Source organism: Notolepis coatsorum, assembly GCF_963971535.1.
Source record: "Notolepis coatsorum genome assembly, chromosome: 15".
Taxonomy (NCBI): domain Eukaryota; kingdom Metazoa; phylum Chordata; class Actinopteri; order Aulopiformes; family Paralepididae; genus Notolepis; species Notolepis coatsorum.
In genome coordinates this window covers 41,157,010-41,164,684 of record NC_140179.1, presented here as the reverse complement: position 1 = coordinate 41,164,684, position 7,675 = coordinate 41,157,010, and positions in this window count along the sequence as shown.

Below are 7,675 nucleotides of genomic sequence, written 5' to 3'. Positions count from 1 at the left end.
CTCATTCCTCCCCCAGAGAACGTTACCTTGCGCCACATGGCTATAGCAAGAGAGGTATGGGATACTCTGGCCACCCACGAAAAATGAAATCTGAACATAAAATCAGCTTTCTAAAAGATTGATCAGTTCATTACTATTTTTGATATGCTCATTCAGGTGAGGAATGCAGCAAGAATGCCAGATTGTTGGCCTGTTCTGATCCAGTTTGTGGTTTTGTTGACATGTTTATTTTGTATCATTCCCAATATATCAGTTCATTACTGTTGTTGATATGCTTATTCAGGTGAGGAATGCAGCAAGAATGCCAGGTTGTTGGCCTATTCTGATCCAGTTTGGGGTTTTGTTGACATTTATTTATTTTCGTTTATTTTGTATCATTCCTACTCATCCTTTTGAGTCCCAAAATAAAATAATATTATTAAACAACATTCCTGTGGTCCTGAGTATGTATTTGTCACATATGTCATGATCTACAATCAAAAGTAAAGTAACTGTTACTTAGCGCAACCCTGTTACTCTAATTTGAAGGCTGTTACCATATCATTTTTATTCAAATAATCGTACATGATTTTCTCAGCTCACAGTGGTTTAACCTATTGTAAATGTAATAGTTTGCATGATTAAATGCATAATGTATTTGAACAAATATTTGAAATGAAATACTGAAATTAGTAAAAAGAAAGATGTGACTATTGAAAAGTTGGGCAAGATCGATTTCAAAGTTGCTTAAATTAATATAAGTGAAGTCTTATCTGAATTTAAATCAGTATTCAGTAAGCATGTGACTTTCTTTACTTAATTGTAAAGGATTTATTGAAAATATTTTAAAATGTACTTTTTTCAGCTTCCTGAGTATTTGTAACAGGGTTGCGGCAAACATAGCACACAACAAATAAAACATATCATAAAAAGTGTACCTTTGATGCCTGAGCTGGACGAATCCAATTATTTGATGGTTTAATACCTGTTTTTATGAAATACATAACAGAAAATTATCAAATAAAGGGTCCATTTTTCAAAAGTATTGATGCCTAATTGTCCTCGAATACTGGAATGACCCACGGCTGGCTAACTTATCTTCATCGCCGGTGGATAACTCTCCACGATCGACCCCACCCCCCGGGCCCTAACAGAGTCTGGTTACTGTTTGCGTGCTCCAACCCCGATATCTGAGTCCCACTGGCTTATCAATAGTCTCAGCGTCTCATCCCCGCACACAATCAGCAACACCTGAGTTCAATAATGAAGCCACTTGAGTCCCTGCTCCTGACGTCATTACTTCGGCCCATTCACATCACAGTATTATGACCAGAGCCATACTGAATTACTAGACCAAACTATCAGGGGCTCTGTGCTGTGGGTTTCCCAGATGTTTTATTCCTTATAATAGATGGAAAGAAAGATCTCTGGGTAACAGTAATGTATATTTGCATATCGTATGTAACAGTACTATACCTGTATGTTGTGTATGTCATAAATGTCACTATGAATTGAAAATGGGGGACCCTGATGTAAACAAGACGAAAGTCTTTCTCTGGTCTGCATCTCCTTAACAATTGTGTGTATTGAGCCGTACTGTATTGTACCCATTCTGCAATCTGTTAAATAACGTTTTCATTCATTCATTCATTCAAAACGTACACGGACAATGTTGCTTTCCCAGCTTGTAATATGACAGCTGGGCACATGCGCAGTCGGCACGCATATCCACACGACTGAAATGTGGGCTGCATGCGGCCAGTTGTGCGTGATCCGACGAGAATTACACAAATGACGTCACGCGCACCAATGCGCACGAGCGGACGCGGCTAGCGGAATGAAGTATGGATCGGCCTTAACACTTTGAGTGCCAGGGACGCGATTTGTCGTTAGTTCATGCCGCCAGTTGAGTGCCACCAACGACATAATAGCGTTTTTGTTTGTCGTTTTATTTTTTATTAGCGATTTGAATTCATATTTCATCAATCGAGCCTCACGCTAGTGTTGCAGACTCTCTCTGAGCTCAATTGGGAAAATACCGCCCCTATCGTCTCTCCCTGTGTAACTGCACCCCATTGGTTTAGACCAGGGGTCTGCAATTAGGTTTGGCCACGGGCCAGATTTTCCCCAAGCCGTTGCTTGGCGGGCCAGGATAAAAAACAATGGCTAATTTAATATACTGATATTGAAAAAAGACAAACGTTTTTCTCTGGTCTGCATCCCCTTAACAATTGTGTGTATTGCGCCGTACTGTATTGTACCCATTCTGCAATCTGTTAAATACAGTTTTCATTCATTCATTCATGAACAGCAGATCAGTTGTTGCAGATCACCGCGGCGGGTGATGGACAGCAGCTCAGAATGCATGAAAACACGACTCCATACCTTGTTTGTTGTTCAGTCCTCCAAACATGAAACATGTAAAATATCCACTCGCTGCCCTCCAATTCCAGATTGGTGTTGAATGCAGCTACTTTATCTGCCAACTTGAACACAGTTGTCATCATTGCCTCGCTATTGTTGTTGTCGCCACATATTATGCAGAGAGGACGTCGGCTCGGCACGCAAGAATCACAGACCTGTTGCGATAAACCCGTATTTTAAGTATGGCTCGCATCTCGAACGCGGAAGTGAAAGTGCGTTAGGGACATATACACGCGGCCCGGTGGGACTATTCCATTGGTTCTCCCAGTCCACGTGACCATTTCTAGCATTTCAATTGGCTATAGTGACAGGCATGCTTTTGATGACTACCGGTAGATAGATACAGCTTCACAATAAAAGACACCCTGGCGTCCCGAGTGAATATTTCCCGCGCGTAAAATAACTATCATTCTCAAAATAATCTGACGGGCCAGAAATTATTGCTGGCGGGCCAATGTCGGCCCGCGGGCCGCCTATTGCCGATCCCTGGTTTAGACTGATGGGGGTCCAGCCTCCTCATGTTACTCTCCGGCGAGGCATCTGAAGAGATCCAAGTTGATCGCCGACCCTCAGAACAGCGTGTATTATGTATTTCCAGTACCCAGCGCTGAATCGTTAAACGCGATCGATATTTGGAATGGCGATCAGGAATTGGAATAATCTTTTTGGAGAATATCTGATATGAGGTAAGCAATTTATTTTACCAGTCTTGGGGTAATCGGATCTATTTTTACCTATATATCAACGTGTGCCCTATGTGTGTCTGTGTGTGCGCGCTGATCAGGAAATGAGAGAATATATTTTTCAGATCGCTTCTCTAGCGTGCATAAGTACACATACTATCGATAATCTAGCGTTTATTTGAAAACGATTCATAAATAGGCCGAAAAATTACGTTTATTGTGTATGCCAGAATATTCCAGTAAAGGGCGATTATCACGGAATCTATATATTTTCCTGAAAAACGAGGGCTTTTCAAAATGCTATAAAACGGAAATGAACCGATTAAAAAACAATCCGTCTCGACAATGTTGACTGCAAACAAGTCATTGATAAACAACGGGCAGATTAGACACATAGCCATAATTTAAAACAGAGATTATGCGTTTAGAGCGCTATCATTGAAGTGGGTGGTGGCATCCAACGATAAATAGTGCACGCCACGCTGGCAATCAAAGTGTTAATGAGTCCCTCTCTCTTGAATGCAGTGAGCGCTCCGTAATATGATCATAATCATTATGATCGACTGGAATAAAAAAATATATAGGTTTACTACTTACATACTGTAGTTGTCTCCTTTGTTCATTAATGTTACCTAAATGTCATAAGTGAATTGTATAGAAACAACTCACCAAAATTGACTATTGCACAACTGATTTGACAAAAAAATATCCACCAAGGGGATTCACCCTACCCTACCCCCTCCCCTCCCTTGCCATACCTTGGCATTTACTGAAATGACACTACTGCCCTAAACAGCAATAAAACAGCTGTTAAACTTGTTTCTACTTTGTGTCGTATGTATTTTATTCATTCTAATCTGGTGACAGCTCAACAAACACCCCAGATTCTGTCACAGTGGGAAAAGAGGAGCTAGCTATTCTCTCAGCGACTTGTACCTAGTTCTAATTTATGTTCTGGCAACGTGTTGAAGGTCTGGCTGAAGCTAGAGATCAGAGAGAGAACCCTCTGAACCCTCCAAACTGAGATGTAAAATCTGGGTCTGCTCCATGTATAATGGAGAAGGAACATGGCTCTGACTGTGAATGAGGCCATACATGTTTGTGTGAGCTCTTACACCCAAATTAGGTTTTAATTTAGGTTCAGACCTTCTCACCATGCTATGATATAAATCAAATTGTGGGTGTAAGAGCTCACACAAACATGTTATGACCTTGATTGATTGAAAACGTTATTAACAGATTGCAGAATGGGTACAATACAGTACGGCTCAATACAAACAATGGTTAAGGGGATGCAGACCAGAAAAATACTTTCGTCTTGTTTACATCAGTGTCCCCCATTTTCAATTAATCAAGACATTTATGACATACATGACATGAGGTGCAAGCATAGTTGTAGTCAGGCCTGGACTGGCCATCTGGCATACCGGGCATTTGCCCGGTGGGCCGACGCATCTTTGGGCCGTTATGATTTGATAAAAAAATATATATATATAAAAAAATATATATATATTTAAACTTTTTTTTTTAAAGTTTGGTCAACGACCGGCCCACTACTAGGCTGGGACAGCGGCCCATTGGTACTGACTGACACTGGGCTGGCCCAATCACATCTCTTACTAAGCACCCCCCTGCCAGTCGTGCAGGTACATGAATGAGAGGGGGGCTGGTACATGACTGAGATGGGGCTGTGGTACATGAGTCATTCCACCAATCCGGTCCGATTTGAGTCCCTCTGATGTTTTTAAGTGTCTTTTATCTAATCAGTTACCAAAATGTGATTTAAAATGCTATTTATTTCAGTTGAGATGTCCTCTTTAATAAAGTGTAAAAACATTGCATGAATGTAATTTTTTTTATTATGCATTATGTTGTTATTTCAGTTGACACCATGTATTTTGACATGTCCCTTGTGGCATTTCATGAAAATGTATTTGGGATATGACCAAGAAAATTTGTAAAAAGTCCATACTTTTTTCCATACACATCCATCTGTGCTGTTAATGCTGGTAATGATTTATTTCAAAATAAATGAATAATTATTTATTAAAATATCAGTCTGTCCCTCAGTAACCCTCAACCCAGTTACACTGAGCATTCTCCCTCCCACAAAAATAATGGTTCAATCCATAGAAGCATGTGAAACAGGAAGTGACAACTTTGAAGTCTTTTGGAGAACACAACACCAGAAACAGGCAGGTAGCTACCTCATTGTACTATGTTTTCAGTAATTTATCATGTAATATTATGGTAGTCAAGCATAATTACTCAACACCGTTACTTGAAAAAAATATAGCAAACTATTACTTGTGAATATGATCTTGGTTATAAAACATTTTTAGATGCTTTCTTAATATCATGCATGCCATGTGCTCTGTGGAGTAGCAACCATTTTGTGCAAAAAATCACAACCCTGTTACACTCAACCCTGTTACGTTTGAATGTAATGTTTGAATGTAACAGGGTTGTGAGATTGTAACAGGGTTGTGATTTTAACACTGATTTTGAAGTTATACAATAATAGTTAAATTAATTATTGAGCTTTTTCAACATGCTTATGCCACATACATATTAATTGTAATGTGCATGTTGCTGTGTGTGTGTGCTCACATGTTACCCTAGACTCAACCCTGTTACAGCTACATGTTTATTAATTATTTCTTTAAGTTTATGAAAAACAAATTCAACTTTTGAATAATTTTGTCTGAAACGTTTAGAGCAAACATAAGAATATCGATTTTAGTTCAAAATCTGAGGTCAAATCACATTTCTGATGAAAAAGCTTGCAGCCGCTGTCAAAAAAAGGCAAATTTCAGGGTTCAGAATAGCAAAAGTGTAGGATTTTACGTAATTTTTAGACGAGCAATTATAGAAATGGTGTGAAGGACATCTAATTATTAAAGAAATGTTGACTTTAGCACAAATAGCTGATCGTGGATTATAGGAGAGGACAGCAGGAGACACACACACCACTGATGATTAACGGGGCTACCGTGGACAGGGTGAGCAGCTTCAAGTACCTGGGGGTCCACATCTCAGAGGATCTGACATGGTCAACACACATAGACACAGTAGTAAAGAAAGCGAAGCAGCGCCTCTACCACCTGAGACAGTTAAGGAAGTTCAGAGTATCGGGGAAGATACTCCAGTCCTTCTACTCAGGAGCTGTAGAGAGCATCTTGACCGGAAACATCACTGCCTGGTATGGAAACAGCACGGCACAGGACAAGAAGGCCCTACAGAGAGTGGTGCGCTCAGCCGAGCGTACCACGGGTATTGCGCTACCTACCCTGCAGGTTCTATACAACAAGAGGTGCAAATCCAGAGCCTGCAGAATAATGAAAGACCCCCACCACCCCAATAACAGCCTGTTCCAGCTGCTGAGGTCAGGCAGACGCCTGCGAACCCCAGCTACTAGGACGGAGAGGCTTAGGCTCAGCTTCTTCCCCCAGGCCATCAGAGCCTTGAACAATGAACATTGAGAGCCACAGAAACTGAACTATCCACACACAAGCACACACAAGCACACACACGACACGCACGCTGAGCACGCTCACACACTAGCAGCCACTTTAACACTCATGCCGCACACATGCACACTTATGGCCAAGAGGAAAGGCCACTTTAAATTAGTATAACAACAGGAACAGTGTATTGCACTACTAAAGCTACCTAGCATGTCCTATATGCTCTGTAAATACTATGTACAGATACCGAGATGTCACACCATGTTACCTGTTATTGCACTGTTGTTTTTATTGGATTCTATTATATGTTGTACCACTGTATTTTTATTGGATTCTATTATATGTTGTACCACTGTATTGCACATCGTCGCGGGCAAGACCACCCGCATTTCATTGTATACCTGTATGCCGTGACAATTAAAACTCTTGACTTGACTTGACTTGAAATACATGTTTTAATCTTATTCAGAGAGCTTCCAGAGTGTCCATAACGGGGTTGAAGAATAATGGTGTCCATATCATACAATAATGACCAAAAATAATAGAGATTTCATGCCTGAGATGGGAAAATATATTTGTCTGGAAGTTAAATATGTCATTCATCTTGAGGGGTGTTCAGAAAAGTAATACCTCTTGGTAAAAAAAAAATCCCAACGTCCAAATCGGACTGGATTGGTGGAATGACTCACATGACTGAGAGGGGGCTGTGGTACATGACTGAGAGGGGGCTGGCTGGTACATGACTGAGAGGGGGCTGGTATACATGATTGAGAGGAGGCTGGTACATGACTGAGAGGGGGCTGGCTGGTACATGACTGAGAGGGGGCTGGTACATGACTGAGAGGGGGCTGGCTGGTACATTACTGAGAGCGGGCTGGCTGGTACATGACTGAGAGGGGGCTGGCTGGTACATGACTGAGAGGGGGCTGGTACATGACTGAGAGGGGGCTGGTATACATGACTGAGATGGGGCTGGTACATGACTGAGAGGGGGCTGGTATACAGGACTGAGAGGGGGCTGGTACATGACTGAGAGGGGGCTGGTATACAGGACTGAGAGGGGGCTGGTATACAGGACTGAGAGGGGGCTGGTATACATGACTGAGAGGGGGCTGGTACATG